Source organism: Aedes albopictus, chromosome 2, assembly GCF_035046485.1.
Source record: "Aedes albopictus strain Foshan chromosome 2, AalbF5, whole genome shotgun sequence".
NCBI lineage: Eukaryota > Metazoa > Arthropoda > Insecta > Diptera > Culicidae > Aedes > Aedes albopictus.
Genome location: NC_085137.1, coordinates 277,095,412 through 277,113,827, shown reverse-complemented (window position 1 = coordinate 277,113,827; position 18,416 = coordinate 277,095,412). Strand labels below are relative to the sequence as shown.

The 18,416-nt window shown below is 40.4% G+C and overlaps 1 long non-coding RNA gene across 1 annotated transcript in view; it reads left to right on the top strand.

Annotated features, from left to right (window-relative positions):
* LOC109398137 (copia protein) overlaps positions 1-18,416 on the top strand; it is a 50,235-nt gene that overhangs the window by 11,666 nt on the left and 20,153 nt on the right. The window contains exons 3-5 of the long non-coding RNA XR_009996905.1: positions 1,863-2,197; positions 10,207-10,541; positions 12,619-12,731. This is a non-coding gene — a long non-coding RNA (copia protein). The remainder of the gene's footprint in view (positions 1-1,862; positions 2,198-10,206; positions 10,542-12,618; positions 12,732-18,416) is intronic.

The following is an 18,416-nucleotide window of genomic DNA, read 5'->3' as shown; positions in this document are numbered from 1 at the left end:
GGTACGAAATTGATTACACTCATTCGAATTCGGTCGTATCAATAAAAAGAAGTAAACTTACTATACTTGTAGATCTCTGAAATCCTCTGAAAGATTATTCGCAAAGCAACTTAAATCAAGAAGAAATCTGGATATTCGGGAAACCAAGAAGGGCTCCTAGATCTAGCAAATATTTCCGACAAAGCGACGATTCCGGAAGTTAAAATCTATGTAGAAATTCCGCTGCAAATATTTTTTCAGATATTCCGTCAGGGTTTCTTATAGAACTTTTTTAGAAATACCTTATGGAATGCCTCCCAAAATTTCTCACAAAACTCCGAATATTTCACGCCATTTTTCTTGGTACCGTCGTGCGGGGATTCTTTATACACTTTTTCATGGTTTTTCAACTTTATGACATTATAACTCCCAGACTAGTGAATGAATTTCCGCAATTTTTATACACAATAATTGTGAGTATGTATGTAGGATGTATGCAAAATTTGAGCTAAATCCATCAATAAACAAAAAAGTTGTTCATACACCAATCGGACACATCTCATATAGAACCGGATGGGGGCTACTTTGGACATTTTTATCTATAACAAAACTGCATTTCAAATTCCAGGGTTATTTGGAAAACTACATTGTACCAATACTGTAGTATACTGTATCATACATAATTTCAATAAAAATATGCGTTTTATGATGGTTCTGTGCTACCTTTGGTATTATGAGCAGCGTGATATTGCTATATAGATAGCCTGAAAAAGGGGACCATCAATCCTTTATTTGGGCGAAACGGTCAATTATAACGTATAACGATACAAATATTCGATTGTATATGCTACGTTGATACATTTTGAATGAATTGATCAACCATTTGAAATTTATGAACCGCAGAAGCAATGCCTACAGACTAAATGTTCTGATACGTTATGTATATTATATTGATTTATTCGATGTTTTTTCGCGTCCTGACAAGCAATAAACGGTCTGTTTGAAAAATAATTTCAACCAAATGAAGGGAAAACTATTGCTTTATAATAGTTCCTAAGACATCAAACAGATTTGAACCATATTTTGAATTCAAAAAATCCATATTCGAAAGTGTCCAAAGTAGCCCCGCATTTCAAAAGTAGCCCCGCACGACGGTATTCCTTTTTGATTTTTTTCCCGGACAGGTAAACTTCCGAATTCCTTACAGATTTTTTTTTCAAGGATTCAAGAATTCAAGAATTACGACCTATCCCTCCTGGAGTTTTTCACGGGGGTGCCTGGTATTGCTCCCAGAGATCCTCGATTCAAGGTAGGATTTCTATCAGAATTTATCCCGAATTCTCTATAAGAATTTATATCAGGATAAATCGTAGAGGTTGTTACCTCTGTGATAGGTCCCAATCCCAATTTTGCATTTTTCTTTTTGTTTTCTTCTTCGTTTTCTTGTTTGTTTTCATTTGTAAATAATTATGCTTAAGTACTAGAATAAATAAACCAAACCTGTAAATATGTAAATAAATTCCCATAATCTTTTCCAACGATACCATTCACACTAAAATTAAATGTATATAATAAATAAGCTGAATTAGATAAAAATATAAATGAATTAAATTTGAATTTGAATTTTCCATACCCTATTATCCCCCTGGTATCTCAACGTTAAACCATTTCCTATCCTATATGTACATATTCATCATGGCGCGCGGTACCAACTTTGCGGAGACAAACCCTCCCGGGAAATGTTCTCCTATGCTTGGGAATTGCGGAGTCATGGAATGCCTTATAAGCCTAAGCAGGCTCAAGCTAGGTCTCTTTTCGGTAACGAAATTCCGACAGTTGAATTCGTCCGTTATTTTAACAAGAAATTAAAACCTATTTCTCAGGAACGAAATCCTACGTGAGTGAAGTAGTAAGTGCCGGCGATAATCTTGTGCGGCGAAATAGTTACCGGGAGTGAAGTAGTGACCCAGAAAGTTGATGCCCAAACCAACATTGGCATTCAACGGACGATTTCTGCGTCAACTTTGTGAATTCGAAGCCCCGCAGACCAACTCGGCTCAGTCAGGACGCCAGAGGAAGTTTTTTTCGGCGGGTATCCAGTGCTCCAACGCGATAGTCGACAACGGCGTCGGCAAGCAAATCGGTTCGGCCACCACCAACTGGTCGAACGGCGAGAGGCCCGAAGGACGAGACCCCTTTCAGCGAAGAGTACCGACAGGTGATGTTGAACTGTGCATTCCTTTTTTCCCATTGAATTCCCTTCCCCAAAATTAATAAATTAAAATTGTAAATATTCATCTTCTTAGTATTAAAGCTTAATTATTTCGCGCGCAATTCCCTTTCCTCCCTCTTTCGTGCATGAAATTGAATTCGCGGCGCAAGATTGGGAAGTGAGTCCGCCCAACGATTCTCCCGGACAGACCCTGAGAGGGCTAAGTGTAAATAGTTATTTAAATTTTTTTATTGTAATTGTAATTGTAATTATTGTAATAATTGTAATTTGAATTAGTTTTTTGCTCTTTTTCTTAGTGTTAGTGTTTTTCTTTACCTTTTTCTTAAATATACTGAATTAAATAGTAATTTAGTAACAAATGGCGCCCAACGTGAATTAGTGTCTGAAAAAAGTTTCTGCTTGAATTCCCAATTAGAACTTTTTTCAATTGTGCTCCGGGAGAAATCAAAATCGAAAATTATCAATTTTGCTCCAATTCTTTCCAGTATTAGTTTATTAAATTGTGCAATCCAAATTACAAAACCTCGTGTGAAAGCTCTAACAAAACCTTCTTAAATACCTTTGTTCTTTCTATAGAAATCATTAAACAATTGACAGCCATTCATAAACCCATTGTTGCATTTCCTGAATAGAATTATTTCCAATTGAATTAAGTGTGAATTGAAAGTGAATAGAATTAAATTACTTCTTTTGTGAATTTAGCTTGGAATTTAGTGAATTTTATTTCTATATTTTGTGAATCAGTTTAAAACCAGATAGCCATGGAGCGTATAAATTTCACGCAGGCTACGGAAATGATGCTAGGGTGGTACCATGATATCAGAGTAGACCATTTAGAAAATGAAGAGCTTTTGTGTGAAGTGTCAATGCGTGCTATCGTGATTAGAGATGATCCGACTTTGTCGCGCAGGCGGAGAAGCTTGCGTGAGCATCTTAAAGCCGAAAAGGAGCAGAAAATGATTATAGAAGCAGTATTAGGCGAGAACAAAATGGAGGAAATTAGCTTATGTGAGAAAATGTTTTTGGAAATTAGTGAAACGGTGAAACAAAATGACCGCACTGTGAGGGCTAAATGCAAAACTAGACTTTTGCATTACGCTCACAGAGCTTACCAGCTTTTGAAATGCAAAGATATTACCGTACAAGAAACTGAATTTTTGAAATGTCTATTTGTGGACATTGTTGTAGTTTTAGCTAAAGAGTTTTATACTGAGAAATTAAACACTGCAAATTTTCAGCACGAAATTGACAATGAACAGGCGTTAATTAATTTGTTCGCGGCTAACCAAGAGGTCCTAGGTCCTTCAGGAGTTCCTAGCAATAACGTGAGAGTAGACAGTGGTCCATGCAACCAACCACAAAATTCTTCTCAAGAGCTTGCACAGCAACAGTGCCGATTATCTAATCTGTGCGCAGAAGATAAGGCCTATGTTGAATCTCTGCATGCTCGCATAAAAGAGTTGGAAAGTGCGCAGGTTCTAACAACCACCCTACCCACATCATCTGCTCAAGCTTCAGTTTTCGATTCTAGCCGGCCGATGGTGTATCCAACACGAACAATAGATTCAAACGCGCCAATAAATTCTGATCGGCAGCAAAATCCACATTCGGTTAGTTTTGCTGATCAACCTCAAACAATGCAATCCAACTCCTATAAAAATGTGCCTTATTTCCGTTCCACCCCGCAGTCATTACTACAAATGCCTACAGTGGCTTCAAACACGTTTACCCCGAACCCGCAAATCTTCTCTCAATCGTGGTTCAATTACAATGCACCAACCGCTTCGCAGCCAACGACTACCCCACATTCGAATCGGCAACCTACACAATCACAGCTACCTCAAATGCCCATACCATACTCACCATATCCAACGTTCTATCCAGTGCAGCAGCCTAATCCATCCCGGCATACTTTACCTGTTTCTCAATGGAAGATTAACAAATATGATGGAACAGATCAAGGACTGAAACTAAACGAATTCTTAGAAATCGTCCAAACCTTCTCTTTGGCAGAGCATGTTTCTGACGTTGAATTGTTCGAATCGGCCGTGCACCTTTTTACTGGACCAGCATTAAAATGGTATATGACCATGCGTTCCACCGGTCGATTTTTGAATTGGGAGCACCTGGTGCTGGAACTAAAGAGAACCTTCATGCATCCAGATTTGGACGCACTGATAAAAATGAAAATTTATCAGCGACGCCAGCAAAGAAACGAGTCGTTTCACGAATTTTATTATGAAATGGAACGACTTTTCCGGACAATGTGTGTTCAGATACCAGAACACGAAAAGGTTCAAATATTGCTCCAAAATATTCGAATCGATTATCGCAAGCAATTAACATTTCTTCCGATAACTGATCTACCCACATTGATTGCGGTTGGTCAGAAAATTGATTCGCTTAATTTCTCCGCCTACAACAAAGTGTTTGGGATCGAGAAATCAGTAAATACCGTCAGTCAAACAAAACCCAAGAAAGCTTTAGTAGATAACCTACCCCATCAATCGACAGCGTCACCACCAGTCCAGCCACATCCCCAAAAGTCGTCGCGTCCCCCTCACTCACCAAATCCACCCAAAAATGCATCACATGCGCCCGTTAGAAATCAGCCTCAACAAAGAGCGCGATCAACCCTCGAAAATCTGATTGATACATATCAACCTCCTCCCGATAACACGTGCTACAATTGTGGTATTTACGACCATTCATTAAGAGAGTGCAGTATGCCAAGAGCAGTGCTGTGCGAAAACTGTGGCTTCCGCGGTTACCCCTTTAACAATTGCCCATATTGTACAAAAAACGCCATGTCAGCGAGCGAAAAGCGCGGCTCGCTGAACCGGTAAATGCGTATCCGACTCAATCGACTACCTTTTTCATTAAAGCCACCGAAGATATTTACCCTAAAGAGCCTATCACTTGTTTAATTACCTACCCGTTCCCTAACGATAATCGCCCCTATACTACTGTGACAGTGTACGATCGAAAGATTCGGGCGCTTCTAGACAGTGGTAGTAACCTTACGCTGATTAATGATAACGTGTATTCGTCTCTAAATCCGTGTAAACTCAATCCTCTCTCGAATCCTATAAATTTGCGCACTGCTGGTGGTGAACCGTTGGAGATTCGTGGTCAGATTTATTTACCATTTACTTTTAACGGCATAACCAAAATAATTCCAACCCTGGTTGTGCCAAATTTAGCCATTCGTTGCGTTTGCGGCATGGATTTCTGGTCCAAATTTAACATTCAACCGACTGTCGGGGAATGTGCCCTCGTAGACGACATCGACCAAGAAGAACCCCCTCAGCCACCGACGGCTTCCATCTTAACCATTGAGGAACAACGGGAAATTCAGGCAGTAAAATCCCTTTTCTTGCCAGCCCGCCAGGGTCAGTTGTCCTTGACCCCACTTACCGAACATCGCATTGAGATTAAGGAGGAATGGCGAAATAAACCTCCAGTCCGACAATTTCCATACGTGATGTCACCGAAAACTCAGGGTTTGGTAGCCACTGAACTGCAACGCCTGCTAGATACTGGGATCATTGAACGCAGCAATTCATCGTGGTCATTGAATTGCGTTCCAGTAATCAAACCACATAAAGTTCGCCTCTGCTTAGATGCGCGCAAAATTAACGAGCGCACTGTGCGAGATGCCTATCCTTTGCCGCACCCCTGTCGCATACTCGGCCAGCTCCCGAAAGCCAATTATCTCTCAACGATAGATCTTTCGGAAGCCTTTCTCCAAATACCACTTCATCCGGCTTCGAGGAAGTATACAGCGTTCAGCGTGCAAGGCAAAGGATTGTTCCAATACACCCGTATGCCCTTTGGTCTAGTAAATAGTCCCGCCACCTTGGCCAGGCTAATGGACCGTGTACTGGGTCACGGTGTGTTGGAACCGTATGTTTTCGTCTACCTCGACGATATTGTCGTGGTGACGGAAACATTCGAGCACCACGAGCAGCTTCTGCGAGAAATTGCGCGTCGACTAAGAGATGCTAACTTATCCATAAATCTGGAAAAGTCCCAGTTTGGCGTTCCAGAAATACCGTTCCTAGGATATCTCCTCAGTACACAAGGCTTACGGGCCAACCCAGAGAAATCTCGACCAATAATTGAGTATGAAAGGCCCAATACTATAACAAAACTAAGGAGATTCCTAGGAATGGTAAATTATTACCGCAGATTTATTTCTGACTTTAGCGAGATCACAGCGGCGCTAACCGATCTCCTAAAAACTAAATCTAAAGTTATTAAATGGACCGATGAGGCGGAAAGACCTTTCTGCGCTATTAAAGAGCGACTCGTCAGTGCCCCAATCTTAGGTAGTCCTGACTTTACGCGGGAATTTACCATCCAAACCGATGCTAGCGACGTCGCTGTAGCTGGTGTCTTGACCCAACAGCAGGAGGATGGTGAGAGAGTAATCTCTTACTATGCCCATAAGCTAACCACGCCTCAACGGAACTATCACGCCGCCGAAAAAGAGGCACTAGCAGCGTTGTTAGCTATTGACCATTTCCGTGGATATATTGAGGGCTATCATTTCAAGCTCATCACTGACTCGTCAGCATTGACCCACATCCTCAACACCAAGTGGAAGGTTGGCTCAAGATGCAGTCGATGGAGCTTGGATCTACAGCAGTTCGATATGTCCGTGGTGCACAGAAAGGGCAAAGAGAATGTAGTTCCGGATGCCCTGTCCAGAAGTGTAGCTGTAGTCCAAGATTCATCTTCGGCATCTTGGTACACCTCCTTGGTCGAAAAGGTTACGAGTCATCCCGATGATTATGCTGATTTCCGCTTAGAAGACGGCAAGTTGATGAAGTTCGTTACTGCAAAGAACGAACCGTACGACAGCCGTTTTGAATGGAAGATTGTTCCATCGCCTGACGAGATTCCTACCATTGTGAAGGACAGTCACGATGAGACCTTCCACCAAGGCTACGAGAAAACTTTGGCTCGTATCCAAAAACGTTATTATTGGCCGAAAATGGGCCCAAACATACGGTCATACATTCAGGCTTGCACTATGTGCAAAGAAATTAAAGCACCATTCGTAGCAGTCACTCCAGAAATGGGCAACATGCGCCAAGCATCTCGTCCGTGGCAAATAATTTCGATTGATTTCGTCGGCCCCCTCCCACGCAGTCGAAAGGGCAATCAACACCTTTTGGTGATCACCGACTACTTTTCAAAGTGGGTGATGATACAGCCCGTACGAAAATTGGATAGTTCTGCCGTGTGTGAGATTCTAAAGGATCAATGGTTCTATCGAAACTCCGTGCCTGAAATTATCATCACGGATAACGGTAGCACTTTTGTTTCCAAAATCTTTAAAGAGCTGCTTGACCGCTTTAAAATTACACATTGGCTTAACTCGCGCTATCACTCGCAGGCCAATCCTGTTGAGCGAGTTAATCGCACCATAAACACTGCTATCAGGACTTACGTACGGGAAGATCAGCGTATGTGGGATACAAAAATCCCCGAAATAGAAATGATCCTCAATACCACCAAGCATACATCCACCGGATTAACGCCGTACTTCATAACTCACGGCACTGAGTTGTCAGAAGTGGGGAATGACCATCGTCTATTCCGCCACGATCAAACATTATCTGACAATGAACTTGAAGAACGACGGAAACAAACGTTCTCGCAAATATACGACCTGGTCAAAGCCAATCTAGAAAAGGCACATAAATCGTCTACACAACACTACAATCTTCGGAGTCGCCGATTCTCAAAATCATTTTCCGTCGGGCAGTTGGTTTACAGGAAAAACATGAAACCGTCGAGTGCCGCCGACAACTACAATTCAAAATACGGCCAGCAGTATCTTCCGTGCAAAGTTAAGGCTAAAATTGGTTCTTCGTCATATGACCTCGAAGATCTCACAGGGAAACCACTCGGAGTATGGCCGGCAATTCATTTAAAACCCGGATAAATTAATGATACGCCTGTATCATTGTCAATCTTTATTTCCATCATTGATCATCTGTGAGGTACCTAAAAATAAACAAAAACAAACAACACTTACACCTGCGCATTGCTTTAATTGTAATCGATGCGTATGACCTTGAACTTCACCACCAAATCGTCTCAAAACCGTGAAAACAGTGAAAATCATCATGATTCACGGTGATCCTCCTCCTCGTTCGTGCAAATAGTAAACATTATTTGACATTTCACACCCACACAAGAGCTTTTTTCATTGAGTCGACATTCGCAGGGTTGAGCAAAAGGCTTTGCAGACCCCATCGTCGATATCGAAAAGCCGCTCAAGTTGCATGCAATATTTTCTCGCTTGCGAGAAAGGAGTAAGCAAGCAGCTGTGAGATCGGTTCATTAAAAATAAGTTTCGCAAAACGGTCACCGGTTCTCTGGAAATCAGAGACACCTAGAGTGACCGTCGAAACAACCATAATATTAGGGCGCCCTAGAATTATATGTTTTAGAATACGAAAAGTTGAATGAATGAAGAATGAATATGAAAGTATGAAGGAAATGAATGACTGGAAATGTACGAAATGAATGAAAAACAGACTGAAAGAAAATGAATGAATGAAAAAAGAATGATAAATGGAATGTTTGAAGTTGAATTTGTGTTTAATTTACAGAGTCTAGTCCAAGGTGTATCTTGTGACGTCACTACTTCCAAAGAGAAGAAATAGTTCATCTGTTCTCTATAATATAGAAAGTAAACTAGTATAGCTGATTTAGTCAACAAATGTTGACTGGAAAATAATTGATTTTGGCCTTGTATTCAGTGGGTTTTGTGAGTGGAAATAATAATGCGAGCTTTTCTGACGAAACCTGGTTAAGTAAACAAAAATTTTCTTCTTTGCGATTTATGGATTACAAATTTATATAATCTAACTACGTATCGGGATTAACAAAGCGACTCCATAGATAACCAAATCTGGATAAGCAGATCCCACACTTTAACGAAAAGTATTGGAGTCTCCAGGACCTTTTGTATAATCGCTCGGAGCGATGGCTATATTTTTTGCTGTAGCAGGCTTACTCTTCTAAGTTCAAGTGATTTGGGGGAACAGCACTTGCCGTTTAGGAACAATCATTGCAATCAATCTGAATTTAACAGAGCAGAGAACTAGATTAAAAATAACCGGCCTTCAATCCACATGAGTGCTTAATCAAAAGTTTCAGGGTTTTGTATTTTTGATGAAGACAAACTCGGCCACAACATGAACTCATATTGGACGCTAGGGAGAGTCTTCGCTTTGAAACAGAAATCCAAAATCGGGTTCATTTAAAAGCAGGCTTATTCTAACAAATTTACGTGATTTGGAGGAAAAGCACTTGCCGCCCAGGAACAATCATTGCTTTAAATCAATTTAAATTTAAAAGAAAAGAGAACTTTTGGCTGAATCTTTGTTTGGAGATCTGATTTTCAAACTTGGATAATCTCATTAAAAAAAAACTTGTAGTTTTTTTTTACACCCGATCCGGGATAATTGTTACCTCTGTGATAGGTCCCAATCCCAATTTTGCATTTTTCTTTTTGTTTTCTTCTTCGTTTTCTTGTTTGTTTTCATTTGTAAATAATTATGCTTAAGTACTAGAATAAATAAACCAAACCTGTAAATATGTAAATAAATTCCCATAATCTTTTCCAACGATACCATTCACACTAAAATTAAATGTATATAATAAATAAGCTGAATTAGATAAAAATATAAATGAATTAAATTTGAATTTGAATTTTCCATACCCTATTATCCCCCTGGTATCTCAACGTTAAACCATTTCCTATCCTATATGTACATATTCATCATGGCGCGCGGTACCAACTTTGCGGAGACAAACCCTCCCGGGAAATGTTCTCCTATGCTTGGGAATTGCGGAGTCATGGAATGCCTTATAAGCCTAAGCAGGCTCAAGCTAGGTCTCTTTTCGGTAACGAAATTCCGACAGTTTAATTCGTCCGTTATTTTAACAAGAAATTAAAACCTATTTCTCAGGAACGAAATCCTACGTGAGTGAAGTAGTAAGTGCCGGCGATAATCTTGTGCGGCGAAATAGTTACCGGGAGTGAAGTAGTGACCCAGAAAGTTGATGCCCAAACCAACATTGGCATTCAACGGACGATTTCTGCGTCAACTTTGTGAATTCGAAGCCCCGCAGACCAACTCGGCTCAGTCAGGACGCCAGAGGAAGTTTTTTTCGGCGGGTATCCAGTGCTCCAACCCGATAGTCGACAACGGCGTCGGCAAGCAAATCGGTTCGGCCACCACCAACTGGTCGAACGGCGAGAGGCCCGAAGGACGAGACCCCTTTCAGCGAAGAGTACCGACAGGTGATGTTGAACTGTGCATTCCTTTTTTCCCATTGAATTCCCTTCCCCAAAATTAATAAATTAAAATTGTAAATATTCATCTTCTTAGTATTAAAGCTTAATTATTTCGCGCGCAATTCCCTTTCCTCCCTCTTTCGTGCATGAAATTGAATTCGCGGCGCAGGATTGGGAAGTGAGTCCGCCCAACGATTCTCCCGGACAGACCCTGAGAGGGCTAAGTGTAAATAGTTATTTAAATTTTTTTATTGTAATTGTAATTGTAATTATTGTAATAATTGTAATTTGAATTAGTTTTTTGCTCTTTTTCTTAGTGTTAGTGTTTTTCTTTACCTTTTTCTTAAATATACTGAATTAAATAGTAATTTAGTAACAAACAAGGTTTTTGCAAAAATTCTTTCGGGATTCCTCTTTGAGATTTTACGCGATTCCCTCTGGTGTTTCTCTTGGGATTTCCACAGGACATCTTCTCAGAATTTCTATCAGAGAGGCTATAGAAGTTATTCCTGGGATTTCTACTGGAGCTCCTCCGAGGAATTTTTATGGAGTTTTTCCCGAATTTTCTGCATTAGTTCCTCCAGAAACTTCTTCCAAAGTTTTATCTGTAATACCTGCAAGAAATTTCTGTGATCTTTCTTCTAGAGTTCCTTCCTCGTTTTCAACGGGAGTTTCAACCGGTATAATTTTTAAAGGCTTTCACGGGGTTTGATTAGAAATTTTACCTGAGATTTATCTCGGAGTTTCTCTTGGAACTTCTCTCCAAAGATTCCTGGGATGCCTCTTAGAGTTTTTCTGAATTTACCCTGGACTTTCTCCTAAGATTTTTTCCAGAGTGACAGCAGAAAATATGATATTTCTTATTGTTTACTTCCCGTGAATTTTATCAGAGCCATACTGTTCCTCGTAGTTGTGCTGGATTTCTCGCAGTGATCCACCTGAGATTTTTTTTACAGATTTTCTGTGCATTATTGTCGCGCTTATCTTTTATTAGAGTCCTGCGGCGGTCGTACGCTCGCAATGCATACCGCCGCATGACAGTCGCAAGGCAAAACAAAAGAAAAAGTGTTCCCGCCAACAACAAAAGCACGTGGGTTTCGCGAAGTGACAGATGTTTTTGAATGTATTAGTGACGAACGGCAAGAGTAGCTCAGTGGAATGAGTGTTCTTGCTGTCAAACCCCATATAGTGGAATTATATACTTCTAAATCTGGTGACGCTGTTATGATTAGTGACTGTCGCGCTAATATCAGAAGCCAGAGGCAGGTAATCGCCATATTCTGATTTTTCTTGAGAGGCATAATATTCTCAGAACTCTTCCTAAAATCTTTACAAGGAAATTATCCTGAGATTCTGAATATTCCTTTAGGCTAACAGGTACTTCCAGAAGGGTCAAAGAATAATCCTGAAAGAAAAACATGAGGACATCCAAAAAGGAATTGAAAACCTCATGGAATGCTGGATGCAGCTACAAGCGAAATTTCGCGGGGAAATCCAAGAGAAATATCGGAAACCTATCGGTAAAAATGCCAAGATAAGCTGTTGGAAAGCTATTCCGGAAAACGAGGGGGATATCTTTAGTAGTTTCATCAGAGATTCCTCCGTGAGTTCTTTTAGGGATTCCTTTTCAAATCCTTCAGGAATTCTTCCGAGAGTTCCTTCAGAACTCCTTTAGAAGTTTCTTCAGGATTACTGCTAGGGATATCTTCTGATGTTCCTTCAGGGATTCATCCAGTAGTGTTCTCTCAGAAATTCAAAAATAACTCCAGGAGTTCGTATTGGGATAACTTCAAGTATTCATTCCAAAGTTCATTCAGTGATTCCTTCAGGAGTTCATTCAGAGATTCCTCCAGGAGTTCCTTCAGGCATTCCTACAGGGATTACTTCAGGAGTTCTTTCAGGGATGACTACCGGACTTCCTTCAACAATGCCTTTAGCAGTTTCTTCAGGGATTCCTCCAAGGGTGCCTTCAAAGATTTCCTATGGTATTCCTCTAAGGATTCCTCCAGTGGGTCAATACTTCAATAATCAATGCGGAATGTGATCGCGTTTAATATTTATTCTTTTTTTCTATTTCTTTCAGTTTATTCTGACCATCATGGCTGTTCAATATCTATCAATCCGGCTACCAAACCACCTACATGGTGAACACCATTCTAGACATCTCCGTTGTAGTCACCGTCAGCATTAGAGAATGTAGTGATTTTTGTTTAACTATTGTAGTTTGTATATGTTTATAAGTATTAAAAACCACGACAAGGGGGGAGGGAGGTTGGTTGTTTTGCTGGGCTCTATAAAATATCCGATAGCCCAAGAGTAGATTCACTATTTTGTTTTTCCAAAGCTACCCGAATAAAAATTTGCATTAGCCTGACATTTAATTTTGATGTGTACATCAACATCAAGTTTTAATGTACTTCTGTCGTTGAACATTAGAATACATTACGATTTAGATGTGTTTATGCAAGGTAACATAATGTATACATCAGGAAATCAAATGTTTTATGATGTCAAGAATATTATCCAGAACATCAAAACCTGACGTTTTCAGATGTTTTTTGATGTACAAAAACGTAAGATTCAAACGTTTTTCTGATGTATGTTGATGTATAAAACAATAGATTCAGACGTTCCCTGATGTATATTGATGTATGAAAACGTTACATTCCAACGTTTTTTCTGATGATTTGCAATGTACAAAACGTCAAATCTAGACGTTTTTATGTTTTTTTTGACGCACAGAAACATGCGATTCGCATGTATTTTTGATGTTCTCAGATGTTTTGAATGTTTTCTGATGTTGAACGTTAGAATTAGATTGCGATTTAGATGTGTTTATGCAAGGTAACATTATGTATACATCAGGAAACCAATCGTTTTTTGATGTCAAGAATATTACCCTGAACATCAGAACCTGATGTTTTCATATGTTTTTGGATGTGAAAAAACATTAGATTTAAATGTTTTCTGATGTATGCTGATGTATGTAAACGTTAGATTCGAACGTTATTCTAATGTTTTTCGATGTAAAAAACGTAACATCTAGTCGTTTTCAAATGTTTGTTCATGTACAGAAACATTATATTCTGACGTTTTTCTAATGTCCTCACATGTTACCTTTAATTTTGAGGTGTTGTCTTTACCGTTTGCTAAAGGGGCACATTAGGCCCAAAGAGGGTCACCACCATGTGGTCTGGTAACCCTCTTCAAAAAATGCATATCAGAATTTTTGATATGCGCAATACACGAGCCGACACCTCCCTTTAGATAATTGGAGAACCAAGTTCGTTATCGATTGATATCTTCGTGATTTAACGTTAGAATCTGATGTCACCCCGTTTATTTCGATGTTTTTACGTACTTCAATTTGCTTAAGCATGACGTTGGCGTATAATGTAAGATTAGAAGATAACGTTTTTGAATGCATTTTGATGTTTATGCACATAACGACATGACATGACATGACGTTTGCTGTTAATGTAACATTAGAAGTAAACGTTTTTGGGTGTTTCCTAATTTTTATGAATACGTCGTTCAACATCAGTACGAAATTAGGGTTAGAATTTAACATTAGAACCCAACGTTTTCAGATGCATCTGCATTTGTAAACGTCTAGAGGTAACGTTTTTTACATCGTAAAACATTAGAATATCGTTTGCATCTAATGTTTACATACATCAACATACATCAGAAAACGTTTAAGTCTTATGTTTTTGCACATTAAAAAACTTCTGTAAACATTTAAATCTAATGTTTTTGCACATCAAGAAATGTCTGAAAACATCAGGTTGTGATGTTCTGGGTATTGTTCATGACATCAAAAACATTTGATTTTCTGATGTATGCTACCTTGCATAAACACATCTAAATCGCAATGTAATCCTGATGTAGGAGACATCAGGGAACGTCTAAATCTAATGTCCTTGATTTTTAAAGAGTAAAGCGTTCAACATCAGTACGCCATTAGCTCATAATGTAACATTAGAATCTAACGTTTTTTGATGTATCTTGATGTTTATGAGAACAGTTTATAAGTCACTTTTACGTTTGATCAGAAGTTATCAAAATTGGTTCACCAAGTTCGCCCAGGCTGCGAGGTGACGCATTACATGCCTAACTTTATTAAATTATTTGTGGGGATTTTAGTTCTTTGTCCGTTTGGCTAAATTTTTGTGTTGAAGATCCTTTAGACAGTATGGATCCCTTATACCTCAGCGATGAGGAACTCAATTATGAGTTGGATTTGCGCCGATGCAACCAACCAGCTTATGCAACCCGCAGAATCAAAGGAGTGCAGTTGAGAGCACTCATTCAAAAAGAGTTTGCCGAAAACGTGAAATATACGTCATCTGAGCATGCCATGCCGCCAGATGTTAACATTCATCGTTGTGAACAGCAAGTTAGACTGCTGATTCCAATGATTGAGACGGCACTCAAGAAACGTAACACGGATTTTCTAATCCAATCCCGATCTCGAATGTTACATTATCGAAATCGTCTGTCAAACGTGAAACCTCCGTTAGACCTGATCGATATGCACGCGTCGGTGTCAATGCAAGTGAAGTTCCTGATAGAAGACATCAGTGATCGATTTGTTGATCCGGTAATTAGTGATAGTAGTGCGCAAGTGTTACAACCAGCAGATGGAGCGGGATCACTGGAATACCAGCTTGAAGCGGTTCAAACTTTGGACCCCTTCGAATTATCTCCCCTCACTAAACTCCGTTCCAACTTTCTAGTATCTCTATTAATCGCTTCGTAATCACGCGGCGAAGTAAAAATCCCGACCGGTCACTTACCCGAATAAGTGTAGACTGTCTCATCGTATCCTCTCCTCATCCATCTTCGATAAGTATAGTAGGGTGGTCCGTTACAACTCCCCCTTCCAGCGAAAACTAGGAATGGCACATTCTGCAGTTCCGCGATTTCGTATTCTTTGCCACTCCTAGTCTATTCCTCATACGTTTCTTACTGGGATGACCCCGTAGGGCCGAAGTACGGTTTCATTGAGCTCACATGAAACCGTCCCCTCTCCTTTCCATGTAGTGGGTGGGATAATACGTAGACATCATCCTGACAAATCTTGGCTACCTTGTATGGTCCCTCGTAAATCATGAAGAACTTTTTAATCTCCCCTTCTGATTCAGAGGACACCGGGTTGGCCCGAAGAAGTACCAATTCCCCAACATTGAACACCTTCGTACGGGTTGGTGCCTTGCTATTTCGTGCATCGGCCTTTTTCTTCATAGTTGCTCTTACTGCTTCCAAATTTACGTTCTCGGCTTCTTCGGGTGGATATTTGATTTGGCTTCGAAGAATATTAAAAAAAAAAAAAATTGCCTTGACAATATGTACGACATAATCGGGAAATCTCACGCATCACCCGTTCAACCGGGTTTGCCTGTGGATGGCGCACACAGGTATGGATTAACCTAATCCCTTGTAGCTTACAGTTTTCGGTCCAAACTTTTGATGTAAACTGCGTACCTTGATCGCAGAGCAGTGCTTCAGGTTTTCCGTGGTCTTTGATGTATTTTTCAATGCGGCGCCAGAGTACATGCGATGTAGGTTTCCTTAAACTGCATAGGGTTACAAACTTGGTGAATACGTCCAGTATTACGAAGATATACTTGACACCAGCGGAACCCGTAGGTAGCGGCCCATATAAATCCAAAGAAAGAATTTGGTTCTTTTCTCTAGGAAGAATGCTTCTACATTTTCCTACTACCGCCTACCCTCGTTGGTTTGACCGCATCTAATCTGAACACTTTTTAATTTGACCCCCGCTAATCTGCATATCGTTCAAACTAAAAATGGTTCAGATGTCATTCTGCCCATGGAACGGGGTGAAACGGAACGCGGTATCAAAACAAAACAGCAAAAAGGGTTACCATCAGTGTGTTTTTAGATGCCCACAGGGTTACTAGAAGTTCAAATTAAAAATTAACCCCGTTGGTTTGCATGAGGTGTCGTTCAAACCAACGGGGGTAGACGGTAGTTTGAAGTTTTGGTTCTTGGCTAACTGACAAACCAAGCAGTGTTTGATGAACGTCTTAATATCTCTTCGCATTCCTCTCCAATAAACGGCTCGTTTAACCGAGTTAGTGGTTTTGTAGACACCAAAATGTCCCTTTTCCTCATGGTAAACCTTCAGCAATGTTTGAACTAGTGGATTTGGTAACCAGAGACGCCAATCTTTGTCTCGGGTTGTGCGGATGAATAATATGCTGTCCTCCACTTTGTACTCCGTCTTGCCTTTCGTCAATACGTCCGTGTGAGCCATTGTTTGTTTGATGCTCGAAATTTGTGGATCCTGATTTTGAAGCATTCCTAGGTTCTTCATGGAAATGCGTAGCTCTAGTTCGATTGGTGACAGCCGGGCATTTATGCGAGCTACCTGGAATGTAGACTCATTCTCCTTTGCTCCGTGTTGGCTCGTTCCTTCAGGATAGCGTGACAGCACGTCGGCGATGGTATTTGTTGCACCCTTAACATGTTCGATCTCGAAATCGTATTGTTGCAGAAACAGTATCCATCGAGTCAGCCGCCCGTTGAGCAGTTTACATTGTTTCAAAAAAATAAGCGCCTTGTGATCGGTGATTATTTTGATTGGTCGCCCTAATAAGTACTGTCGCCATTTATCTAATGCCCATATAATGGCCAAAGCTTCTAATTCGGTTACTGTGTAGTTCACTTCGGCAGGTTTGAGGACCCGGCTGGCATATGATACTACTCGATTATTCCCTGAACAGTCCTTTTGAAACAAGACCGCTCCAACTCCTCTGACAGAACTATCAGTTTGTACGTGGAACTGCCGAGTAAAATCTGGGTGGTGCAACATGGTATGTTCTAGGAACGAGTCTTTCAACTCCTGGAAAGCTCGAACTTGGTTTGCACCCCAACTCCAAGTTCTGTTACTCTGAAGCAGGTCGTAAAGAGGTCTGGCTTTCACAGCAAAACTGGGAACAAATCGAGCGACGTAGCTGGCCAGACCCATGAAGCTGCGTAGATCTTGTACGGAAATTGGAACCGGAAAATTTCTGATCGCAGCAGTTTTAGAAGGGTCGATGGAAATACCATCTCTACCTATGAGGTGCCCCAAAAAGTCCACTTGTTCTTGGAAAAACGTCGATTTAGAAATGCTCACCTTGAGACCCGCCTCCCTCATTCGTGAAAAAAGGTTTCTGAGATGATCGATATGCTCCGCGAAAGTGTTGGAATGGACCAACAAATCATCTATGTACTTCTCGACAAACTCGAGTATTTCGGGACCTAAGATGAGGTCCATGGCTCTAGAAAAACTGGCAACCGCTGTGTTCAGTCCAAACGGTAAGACGTTAAACACGTATGTTCTAGAGTTGTGCATGAATCCAGTATATTTACGATGTTCTTGTTTAATTGGAATTTGCCAGTATGATGCTGTCAAATCAATTGTAGAAAAGTATCTGGATCCATTAAACTTCTGCAAAATCTCCTGGATATTGGCCGGTTTTTCATGATCTTTTACCAACACCTTGTTAAGCCTACGGGCATCTAAGCACACTCTAACATCACCGTTTCTCTTAATTGTGGTGACTAGCGGGTTCACGTAGGGAGTGGGGCTTCTAGAGATTACACCCCATTCCTCCATTAATCGTAATTTTTCATCAACCTTGCTGATTCGCGAATAGGGTATGGGGTACTGTTTCTGATTAAAAGGCGCTTCATTTGTCACCAAAATTTCGTGGTAGTACTCGGTGGTGAAACCAGGTTGTTGGTCAGAGAAAATATCCTCGAACTCCTTCTGTAATTCTCTCCAGGTCTGCTCCTCATATTCCGTAAGAAGTAGGGGATTGGGCCGATGGTCATTTCCTTCCGGTTTTTTTTTATCTTCCTCGGTCT